The following is a 12,541-nucleotide window of genomic DNA, read 5'->3' as shown; positions in this document are numbered from 1 at the left end:
CTAAAACCTAAAACCCAGACTGATCATTAAGCGGTTTTCAAGGTTGTTCAAATGCTGCAAATTAATAAACACAGTAATATTTTTATGTATTACAAGAGTTAAGAAAAAGCCTATAGTTTTTATAAACATCGTTGTAGAAAGTAAACAATTGTTGTACATTATAACAAACTAAGACTCAGAAGGAGAATTCTCAAATAATATTGCTCTACAGCACTTGAAACTTAGAAATTGGGCATATAAGACAAAAAAGATTGGAAGCAGAGACCCCAAACAAGCCAAGTTCTTTAATCAATCTAATTCTTGTTTTCTTTTGTGTCCATCTCTCTAGATAAACCAATTCTTTTGGACCATTACAATTCTTAAATGTGGCCTGGTTTATAAATAGTAAAGAGAACCATAAACTCTGACAAACACAAATAGAAGAATATCCTGTGAGGTGAACTTAAATGTATTTATTTAGGAATTGTGCTATAATATGTAAACTAAGTAAAGAGGTTGGAATATCATAGTATATATAAGAGCAAATGATTAACTGTTGATTGTATAAAAATGTTGAAAACTCTGCCCCAGAGACTGAAGAATAAACTTCAATGTCATGTTGTCTTCCACTGTCCACAGTGATAAAGACAACTGTAAGGAAAATCAACACAGTCTTCTTGAAATCCATTACAGAATACTAGTAAGAGGTATAAAAACACTGAAAGTCAAAAAACCAGCAGCAAGATGACCAACATTTTTGGAAATCAGATGGTCAGCAAAGAAAATAACCATGGCAAGGGCTGTATCCACACCACAGCTTGACTCAGAGTCACCACCATAGCCAGAGCCTTAACCATAGCCTTGTACCAAGGAGCTTCTGCAGCCACATGACAGCTACAGCCGAGGCCACATCCACAGGCTCCCTCAAGAGTTGCTGCCATAATTGAAATGCATTGTGTCAGCAGGTGAGGCTTCACTTTGTTGTAAAGAAAGACTGATGTCATTCGGAGCTCTAGAACTGTGTATCAACTGCCAGCAGTGGGTGGGACACGTCTCATACAGACTCTGCCTGTTCCTCCACAGTCTCTCATTATTTTGTAGTGTCCTCTTAAAGAGGTTTGTCACATCAGTTAAGGGGATTTTCAGGACACCACCTGCTAACTTGTGCTTTCCCCAAATAAATCTTTAGTGTGAAATAAGAAGTTATATTTTTATAAAAATTCTTCTCCAGTTTTATTATACATAGCAAACAGGGTGACACCATCTCTTAATGTGAAGATTCCACATGAACATGTGTCCACGTGAGCTACTACAACAAACCCTCTTGCCTTTTTCATCATCCTGTTGTTTTACCTAAGACCATAAGCTCATCTTCTTCCTCATTACAATATACCACATCAAATTAGCCAGGAAGTTATAGTCCCATTAATGCATAGTCCACAGAGGCTATGTGTCTAGCTGCTTTCAAAACAACAGACAATGATGATTGTGTTACATATGCCATCAAACCCAAGAGTTAGTGAAGGAAGTTATCAACACATGTATCAAAAACTGTGCTCTAAAGTAAATAATTTATTTTTTCTCTTTGTAATATCTGCCTAACTTGGTGGCTGTTAATAATATTTTGATAATTTATCCATCCTTCGTGTAATTGTTTCATGTATTTCTAGTATTTCTATTACTCAAAATTCATTCCTATGGTAAATCTAGTAAAAAATGTTCCATGCTTTTATCATATTCTCCAAATTCTTGCCCTTCATTTTGTTTCTCTTTTTCCATGGCCAAACATCACTCATCATCTGGCTTACCCAAATGAAGAAATAACATACAGCAAAAATATAATTCATTTTAAATAAGTTGTTTTACTGGAAGTGTAATCACAGTGTAAAAGTTAAGAGGGACCATGCACTTGATTAGTCGGTGTAAATATTAATATTGCCACTCTTTACTCTCAAAGGTACTGCAGTTTGGATAATAAGTTATATCAGTGTCTTATTATCAGTGGCTTGAGGGCCAGTCTTCCAAGGTCAAAACCCAAGCTTCGTCATTGACCATTTGCATAAATTTGGACAAGTGCAACCTCTCCTGTCTCTCAGAAGCTTTGTTTGTTACTGAAGATAAAAACAGTAAGTGTTAAGGATTAAATAAATTAATATATATATGCAGCATTGAGAACAGCTTACATTAAATGTTAGCTATTGTTATTATTGCATATATTAAATTCCACATTCAGAGAGAAAGAGAGAGAAGACAAACGTGGCCTTATAGCTAATGGCACTTCAGAAGTAAAACAAATATGAGATAGAAACCAACTAAAAAAGTCTTATTTGATTATACATAGAATTGAGGACAGGGCATGTTAATAGGGACCTTGGGACTGAGAAACTTTTAGAAGGAAACAGTTATTAGCTTTGCTACCTTTTACTTGAGGCAAAAATGTATGCTAATATTTTAGAGAAATGTTAACAGTTGGATTTGAATATTAGTTTAGTTTAACAGTCATAGAATACAAATAGGATGAATTTAGAAAATCCTGAGGATAAAACATTTAAATAAATTTCTGTTAATATGATAGGTAGTTTTTAATTAAGTACTTTGTGTATTATTTTATATTTGAAAGATAATAGTGGAATACTTAAAGATACCTATCCTCAGGATTATAAAGGCATTGTGGAAAGTGAGAATAAAATTAATTTATTTTCTAAGACTTTACTTACAGAGTGGTTGTATGCTACCTACTGATGTTTCTTGAAATCTGGGAATTAAAAACACTTTTTAGGAAGGTATGTTTTCTATCTCATAGTATGTTTTGGATAGCTGTATCTAGTTCTATTAGCATTTACATAGTTTTCCCTTTTTAGAGATGTGACAAACATAAGCCATCAGTAGACTATGTATTTGAGTAACTATTTCTAAAATCAACAGTGGATTTGAAATAATTAACCCATGGTTTTGGAGTTTTGTTTTGTTTTTTTCCTTTAGAAATGCTAACATGCAGATTAAAGGTGATTCAACTGCACTGAAAGCCAAGACAAGGTCTTGAACATATCACACTCATCTCCCCCAAATAAGAATCATGCCCATGACCTGCACATCATTGAAAGAGTCACAGACAGGAACGACTAATTGGACCAGATGCTCTCTTACATTCAGTGTTGCTCCCAAGTTTTGAGTTTTCCCCAGCAGAAAATTCAATTGTACCAGGAACTATAGCGAAGTCAAAACAGTCACAATCATTAAATCAAAAAGTTCAGAAAATTCCACAACTCCTAAGCTAACTTACAGCTAGAGTGCGAATAAAAAACTATAAGAAGATACTTCTACTTTCAGTTAGAATACAGAAAATTAAGAAAGAGCTTCCTTTGCATAACAACCAGAAAAGGTTAGACAGAACAAGATCATACTTCCCCACAGGGCTAATCGAGAGCAGTACGTCTAAGTAGTCCTTGCTGTACTTAAGTCAAAAGAGAAACAAGCCTCATAGAAAAGTGGGAAGCCATGGCATTTTCAAGTCTGAAGGCAGATATCTGCTCTAGATATAAGTAGGTCGGATACAGAGAAAGAATTTAAAGACAATCCTATGTAATTTCAAACATGAAAGAGAAGCCAGTTTCCTGCTTTTGCCCCAACTCTGTGAAGCAGCATGGGTTCTGATTTCCAACAGAGAAATTGAAGGCTAAAGCCATTTGAATACCTCCAAATGGGTACTGGTAAGCCACAAGAGAGGGAAACATGTTTCAACTCAAGCATCCAACTCATGAACATCCCAGTGTCTTTTATTCGAAGCCAGTACTACTTCCTTTTAATGTGCATCTGACATCACTGTGATAGCTTGCTCTGGGACTGAAACTGACAACACATAAAATGTAATGGCAGCCAAGTAGAGCATTACAGTTCCTGAAATGAAAGGGGATTTGCTGTAATAGAAACTCAATTGCCATGTACTGCATCAGCTGCAAATGACATGTTAGAACATAGAACGCTAATCCTAAACACACCTTATCTTAACACTCAGCGCCTCGGGCAAAGACAGGCTCATAATGGATGTCTTTATAGACAGACAAATAATAACAGCATTTTACATTTTATAGCGTTTTACAGTTTACAAAGTGTTTTCACATATATAATCTAGTATGGCAATTAAAAATTATGAATTCAATTTTACAGGGAAAAAAATGTTTTCCCCATATAAACACGAGTCACACCTTATTCTTCTTTAATATTTTCTTGACTGCCATTTTCTCAGGGACACCTTCACTAACTATCTTATTTAAAGTTTTTATTTGGGTACAAATCTTCTTGATGATACTTGTTTATCCCTTCTTAGCTCAATTATTCATCCTTAACATGTTTACATTAGATTTAAATTCACCTAGTGGGTATATAGAAAAACTGACTGTAAACAAATATACTTAACAACAATCATTAAGATATACTTGTAATGTAAGCTTAGTATTGAAAGTGCATGAAAGACATATTTTGACCAAAGCCAAACCAGTCATAGTTGAAATCAAGATTTGACTGAGGCGGAGGTCAACATGAAATATTACTATCACAGAGTAAAGTTCTGATAGATATAAATCTAAAATTTTAAAAATCTTATTAAAAAATATGCAGACAGATGTTTAGTGTTTGATATTTTCATTCAGAAGAGTAATTTCTCAGTACTCTCATCTGTGAGATTATTCCTGGGGTCACCAAATTGAACATTTGCGAAACTGAGGAAATGTTCGCTGCCAGTCCACGTGGGTGGAAAGCAAAGTATTGTTCTGTCACCTTCGACCAGGTGCTGTACTGAAAACTGCATTGTCACGGAGACAGTATTCCTCTTCCTCTCTAAAAGAATCTACAAAAAAGACATCTCCTCTTCCTTCAACTCTTGACTTGAAAAAGTGGTCCTTGACATTGATAATGTATTTTTACTGAAACATCTCACACACTGAAACTTAGGTTGATGCTTTCTGAATATTTTCCAAGATGGACTTAAGAATTTCATCCTTCCTTTTATAGAAAATTAATCTCTAATATCTTCGACGTTTTACAATATAGGTTTTATTGTTATTTAGGTAGAGTGAGGCCAACAGGTTAGATGACTGCCATTGAAAAGAGGGTTTATTTCACCCACGGATCCCAAGAAGAGGGGGCATGCCATACTCAGAGGGCCACATAGAGAAGCATGGGGGTGCGTCAGGAGACAGAAGGCAAGGGAAAATGTGAGCAAGAGCCTTTATTGTGGTTCCCATGGGAAAGGAATGGTGAGGCAGGGTAAGCAGGTGTAGGAGTGGTGAGACAACTAATTTCAGTGGACTGAGGGAGTGGGGGCATAGGAACTTTCCTTAGTTGTCTGGTACTTACTTGGTCCTTGGGTGATGTGAGCAGGTGGCCCGCCGCCCACACACACCCCTCCGCCCCCAGTGTGAGAGCCTAATGAAGGAGGGGATTGAGGGTGTGGGCTCTGACTTGGTTAGTTTGCATTCAAAAGGTACACTCATGATGATTTGTTTGCAATCTCAAAAACTAGGCCAACCCTAGTAGGGGCAGTTACTCTAAGGTTACCAAGGCCCCAATTAGCTAAGTATCAGAATACGGAGAACAAAAGACAGAGTTAATACATTCGCACATGGTAGTTTGTATGTGAACTATTTATGCAAAATGAACTATTTATGAACTTTGTAGGCCTCAGATTTTATGGCATACACACCAAGCTCAGCATCTCCTCTAGAATAAAACAATGCAGAGCCAATACGATGGGAGAAATACATGCTTGAGTTTGGTTACTTTGGTAGCAGACTGCAGAGAATGGATCAACTACTTACAAGCAATCACATGTCCTCTGTATTGGTATTATCTGCCAAGTGTAATATTCATGTTCTTTCAAGGACCACATAACGTGATAAATGCTATTCCATATTGTCTGGAACGTCTTATATAAGCACATGACAAAGAAGTTCCAAAATTCTCTTTATGTCATGGAGTTTGTCCCTGGCTAAAGAATAATGATTTAATTAGCTCCTATCTTCCTAATTAGAGAGAATAATTTTGGTTTTTTACTGTGTGCTGTAATTATGCCCTGAATATAAGACTGAAGGGTGAGAAAAAAATTGTAATGTTTATAATTACTAAATCAATCACTCATAGCCTTCCTCTTGTTTTCCCCATTTTCACTGTCAATCGTAATCACTTTTCTTTTCTGATTTTTCTTTTTACAAATATATTTTTCTACCAGATTCACAATATTGTTCACGGTGTGAGTTCCAGAGATCTCTCAGCAAAAAATGTAAAGTAGAATTATGGTGAGTTTCATCATTAATGTAACAAATTATCAACCTTGAAAAATTTTTTTCTATTGTATCTGTGTATCAAAAATGTCTAATGTGAAAGATAATGTAACACATTTAATTATATCATTCACCTAATGGGAAACAGAAGAATCGATTTCAGTAAAAAAATTCTAAGTTAAGCTAAAATTAATTTAAATGTTTTCTTAAAGAAAATCTGTACCTTAGAGTCAACCCTTAAGAAAATCTCTTTATAATACTAAAATCTCCACCCAAGACAGGGCTTACTCACCATTTTCTGTATATGCAACGTATGTATAAACTATGAATGCTTACTATACAAGCACACTCCCAACCTACCCCAGTATGCTATAATGTAAGCAACTGGCCCTATAATAGAATGCAGTATTTTGTTCTGGAGGAGGCACTGCTTTGGGAATGATCCCCAGTACAGTCCTTGCTTGCTAGCTTGCAAAAACCTTTCTACAACCAAAATCGGCTTGGAGTGTTCTTTTGGCTGACAGTTACTAAATGGCCAGACCCTGATTCTGTTTGGTAACATTACTAATTTTAATATTTTAACATCCTGTTTTTACTTCATTGTCAAAAGATATAATGAAATCCCAGATAGAATATTTATTGCAATATTTGTATCCACTTGAAATTAATAATTAAAATTAAAATGTGTCTAGTTTAATATTATACAAGCTTGACCATAAATGATTCTAAAGATTAGAATACATAAACCAAACCTTTTTTTTTCTTCCTTATACAAATAGTTAATTTTTAAAAATATATTCGTTGGCTCAAAGGCACATTGCATTCATCCTAAGGTTATCTAGATTCTTGGCAATAGATTGTTAGACCAGCAGCATCAGCATCTCCAGGGGCTTACTTGAAGAGAAGAACGTCAGGTCCCAATCCAGACCATTAAATCACAGTCTGATTTTAACAAAAATCTCATGTAATTTGGGCCCTACTTTGGGTTCTGTACCAAATTCCAAAGTGTGCAGGGTGGGGGCAGGGAGTTTGTTCCACTCTACCCAGCAATTCTGGGGACACTGGCTGGCCATCTTACAAGTTAACTCAATTCTGAACTCTCTACCTGGAGGTACAAGCAGACCCCACAGGGTAAGGGGTCAGTTCTACAAGACTGCAATCCTTCAGATGCCAGTCACATCTGCAGATGCCAGTTACATGCCCAAGTTGTTGCCTATACTTCTGACCAACTGGCTATAAATTGGTGGTTCCAACAACTCCCTTTTTTGGGTCATTTAATTTCCTGGAGAGATTCACAGAACTCAGAAAAATATTTTACTAATCAGATCTCTAGTTTGTTATGAAAGGTGTTAACTCAGGAACAGCTAGATGGGAGAGATGCATAGGGCAAGGGATGACAAAAAGACACCAAACCTCCATGCCCTCCCCATATCTCCATGTGTTCCCCAACCCAGAAGCTCTCTAAACCCGTCCATTTGGGATTTTATAAAGGCTTTATTACATGTGCATGATCGTTGATCTGTTGGCCATTGGCAACTGATGATTGAATCAGCCTCTGGCCCTTTGTCTCTCTGCTTACTGGAGGTCAGGATATTGGGACTGGAATCTAATGGTTGGCTCCTCATCTTTAGATAGGCTCTAAGAATTAATTCCTTAATAAAAGATAATTGTATTGCCTTCATCACTTAGGAAATTCCAAGGGCGTCAGAGCTCAGTGCCAAGTATGTATTTATTATAAATCACAATAGCAGAGGCCCACATTAAACGTTAATAAACATTAATCTAGATAGTATGTGCTTTCATAATATTTGGATTACTTATCAATGTGTTTCTCTCTTTATATAAATACTTATCAATTATGAAGAGTTTTGATCCAAAAATCAAAAGCTTTCACAATCATTGCTAATTACTGCAGAATGCTTATCCTATGATCATGAATACCTCAACTGTAGACAGCATTTCAATATACGGAAACATAAAGGTTTAATTTACCTCTGAACTGCTTGCTTATGTCTGAAAGTAAATATTCAGACAAAAACTACAAATCTCAATGACATTCCTTGTCTGGATAATTGATATTGTCACACCGCTGGAACCACCACAGCATCAGGAATAAAGAAAAGTTCAAAGATGCCAAGAATGAGGTTGGAGTGGACATTAGGCCATTCAGATTTCCTGAAGCCGAAGAAAATGCTAAATTTACTCTGTATATACATTTTCTTTCTTTTTCTATGACTTTTCTTCTTAAAACACAATATCTGCTTATGTTTATGAGTATAGGACAACTTGTTCCTAAAGCACAATCTAGAACATACTGCATCTCTCAGCCAGGGTGAATGCCATCCTCTCAGATACCCTCTTGTGTGAAATAACCCATATTAACATTTTGACAAACTAAATATGATAACATAAAGATCGTTATATGTGTTAACCTAAAATAATGAAACCTAGTGAGAGGTAATAAGCATTTATTTGAGATCCAAAAGAATAGCTATTTGAGAAGCACTGCTTTAAGCAAAAACCAAAATAGTATTCTGATTAGAAGATAAAGTCAAGGGATATTTATGAGAAAGGAAAGGGGAATAATTACACAAATAAAATGAAAAAATTTCCAAGAGTGTCAATAAGCTAAGGAAGGAATTTCTATAGGTACAGATAAGCTAACATAGTGATGCTAATTCTAAAGAATGTATTTAATTTGGGGTTCAGAATTCATAACAATCAGTTAGTTGTTTGGAATACAGTATTGTTTTAGGCCCAGTCCAAGTGTTATTTTGCACAGTTTTAACATTCCTAAGGTTTGAGGAGTGAGGTATGCGAGGCAGTTCATCTGGGATGGAAGCTCCAACTCCATTTATACTGTTTTTCACGTGTATTGTGCTTTTCTCATGCATATTAATTAATATCACATGAATATCATAAGCTTTAGAAATAATAGTGCCCCCATTTTTCAAAAAATTAACAGTAATGATAAAAAGGTCTTATATAATAGATGCAATCCTGACTTCAATTACGTAATCTACAAACACTCAGGACTAACTCAGAAAATGTAGTCAGAAATGATCAATTATCTTGCTGCTGCCCACGGCCCATTTGATGCTACATTTTTGGAGTAAGTGTATGTTATTCATTCATTTCTCTAGGTACTCAACCCTTAAAACAAGTTTAAAAAGCAGAAGACCAATAATTAAGGACTTAAATCTTTTACTATTGATATTAACTAAATATTAGGAATAGTATAATATAAACACAAAATATGTTCTGTCCTTGGGAGATTTTCTTAGGTAATATTTATGTTCTAGATCCTAAGGAAGGGTGTTACATTTTCAGGAAATTGTAATGTTCTTCTTTGGACATTTTTAGTAACATATAGGTCAAAATACTTCAATGTTTCAAGAATGAGCAAAGAGGACCATGAGGAGTCACAATTTTTAAAGAAAGCCCAAAATCCAGACATAGCTATGAAGAGCTTTACAGAATAGAACAAAAGAAAAATCTACCCAAATATGAACCTCCGAAAATTCAAAATCGTAAGTCAGTCCAACAGAGGGAAAATTCAGGAAAGTAAGAAAAACTGGCATGTAAACACGGCACATAAACATAAACCTATGACCCAAACTGAATGCAGAATTTAAAAAAGAAAACATATAACAACAACAATAAAATAAGATAGATCCAAATAATCAGGAAAAAAACAAACGATTCAGCAATTGCTGCTCCAGAATACTTAAAAAATTAGCATAGAAAAAACAACTCCCCCCCACAACCCGCCCTGTTGAAACTAAAGTGATCTATGAACTCTATCACCCAAGCATAACATTCCATTAAGAAGAAAATGAACCTTTAAATGGAGAGTATCTGAGGAACGTCAGTAATATTTATTTCAGTCAATCTACTTTAAAGCATGTGGCTTCCCAAATAAAACAAAGAACAAAGAAATTACTCCCAAAAAATAATAGAGAAACTGGCACCTGGGTGTAAGCTGAGTGGGCAGATGAGATGGTGATCAAGGTGTAGAAGTCCCTGGTTAAAAAGTGGTAGAGTCCAGATGACCAATATCTTTCAGAGCAGAGACACATCCAGAGATACATCCAAATCGCTGGAAACATCCACAGCCATCACCGTATCCATAGCTAGAGACCCAGCTGTAATCCAGGTCTCCAAGTATATCATATCCAGGGGCACAAAGTCTAGAAAAACCTGGGGGTCAGGGGAGGGTACCAGCCAGAATAGCAATTGTTATAGTACATCATATTAGAACTAAAAATATCCTCTGATCAACATTAGACCATCCCACTCTCCAAGGTCCACAGGTCCACTGCAAGTAAATTTCCCTAACTAATTATTCTAATAACTGATTTAAAAAATAATAATAAACCTCCTTAATCAGTTGTCCTTTTACACAAGGACTGACTTCACACTCATTAAAGGGACCTAAATATGCTCTGGGATTAAGTTGCAATTTCCATAAACCTATCTCAATCTGTAGTCTACTGAGAAGAGAAAATCTTTAATTTTTTTTACCCCAGATTTAAAAAGAAAGCTCTGAAACAAAAATGTGTTCTATTCTGCTCGAATGTACTAAAATTTCTTTGCCCTCTAGTAAGATCTCATTCATATTTCCTTCCAAAACCTTTGACTAGGTAAACTTTCCCAGAAACAAATAGCTTTGCCTGCTTTTCAGAGAATGCAGGTATTTCAATGAACACCTATGCTCAGTAGGGGTCCTACCAAACTTAATAGTTGCTGGCCCCTGAATCGAAGGAAAGCCCAAACAGAAACAGGGCTCCTCTCAAGTGTATTTGAAAATGAAGTCTATTCTACTACGCCCTGATTTGTCACCATAACAACAAAGCAACATAAACAAACCTCACCTATTCAACAGGTCTCTGGACTGGACTTTGAAACCTACAGAAATTCCATCTTAATTCTAGAGTTTTACCTATGTTCGTATTATGTTGAGAATCACTAAGTGCTGATCTATTCATAGAAAATCACCAAAGTACTGGTATAATCAATAAAATACTCTGAATTGCTGTGCAAACATAAGGTAAACTATTGCACAATCACAAATAAAAGTTTAGAATAAATAGAAATTGGTACACATATATCAGTAAATTCAATAAAAAGAAAAGCCATTTTACCTTCATGGCAAAATTAGAGCCAACAGTAATGTTTAACATAATACTCAAAAATGAAATCATACAATGCTAGGAAGCCAGGCATATTAGGGTAGTGGCTGTCAAAAGGAAAGTTAGAACTACATAAAGAATTGCTAGGATTGAATGAGCTCTAAAGACAGGATTTGTAGGATTACCAGAAACAGCATTTTGGCAAATACCTGAATATGATCTTCCCCAACACTGTCACGAACACTTCTTTGCTCTCTTACCCAGGAACACTTCTTTGCTCTCTTACCCAGTCCTGCCTCTTGTCAACAGTCAGTGAAAGTATTTATTGCTGCTCACTTCCCATGGAGTAGCATTTAACCTCTATGTCATGTTGCCCTGAGTCTTGGCCTCACTATTTTATTGACTCGCAAAACAATGTTTGGCTCAACTAACTTGTCAATTTACAGGAAAGGTCATGTCATTTTATCAACTTCTCTTCTCACTCTGTTGGTAATTGTACTGTTTGTATTTTGATTTTTCTTTAGTTGAGCTGTCATATGGGTCATGAGTAGTGGCAAGAGTCTTCTAAGAGAAACAGAATATTAAAAAAAAAAAAGATTGAATATCGAAATATATAGTATTTAAAGAACATGAATATATTTTATTAAAAAAAATCACAATAATCTTTATGATCTACATAGTAGTAAATGTATCTTAAATATTATTTCTAAGATAGTACCTATAGAAAGAGAATCCTAAAAGCTTTCACAGGGGAGAAAAAAAAAAAAAGCACATATACAAAGGACTAGAGATGTACTCTGCCAGAAGCCAGAAATGCAAACACCAGTTTAGGCAATAGGAGATGTTAAAGAGAGAGAGAATAGGGGGATTGGGGCTGCACAGCTAGCCTAAAGGGCTACAGTCCAGACTGGACAGAGAGTAGAAGGACAGAGAACTTTGAGAGGAATATTTCTAGGTGGAGCATAGAACTGATGGATTCTCTGATGTATGCAAATCTATTGTGAGGAAATTTACAGTTCTGCCAAAGAGATTAGAGAGAGCTTCTTCTGGTAAATTTAGGCAGTTAGTAATTCCTGCAAAGGAAATGCAATTCCAATATACCGTGGATTTGAGATAAATATTTTTAGTCATGCAAATGTAAATACTACTGTG

The 12,541-nt window shown here is 35.6% G+C and overlaps 1 long non-coding RNA gene across 1 annotated transcript in view; it reads right to left on the bottom strand.

The window, feature by feature from the left end:
- Positions 1–11,191, bottom strand: part of LOC107519591 — a 169,994-nt gene extending 158,803 nt beyond the window's left edge. The window contains exon 1 of the long non-coding RNA XR_001599127.2: positions 10,229–11,191. This is a non-coding gene — a long non-coding RNA (uncharacterized LOC107519591). The remainder of the gene's footprint in view (positions 1–10,228) is intronic.
- Positions 11,192–12,541: the final 1,350 nt, after the last annotated feature.

The sequence above is a fragment of the Rousettus aegyptiacus genome, unplaced genomic scaffold (genome assembly GCF_014176215.1).
Source record: "Rousettus aegyptiacus isolate mRouAeg1 unplaced genomic scaffold, mRouAeg1.p scaffold_m13_p_4, whole genome shotgun sequence".
Taxonomy (NCBI): domain Eukaryota; kingdom Metazoa; phylum Chordata; class Mammalia; order Chiroptera; family Pteropodidae; genus Rousettus; species Rousettus aegyptiacus.
This window is presented reverse-complemented; position numbering and strand designations above follow the sequence as displayed.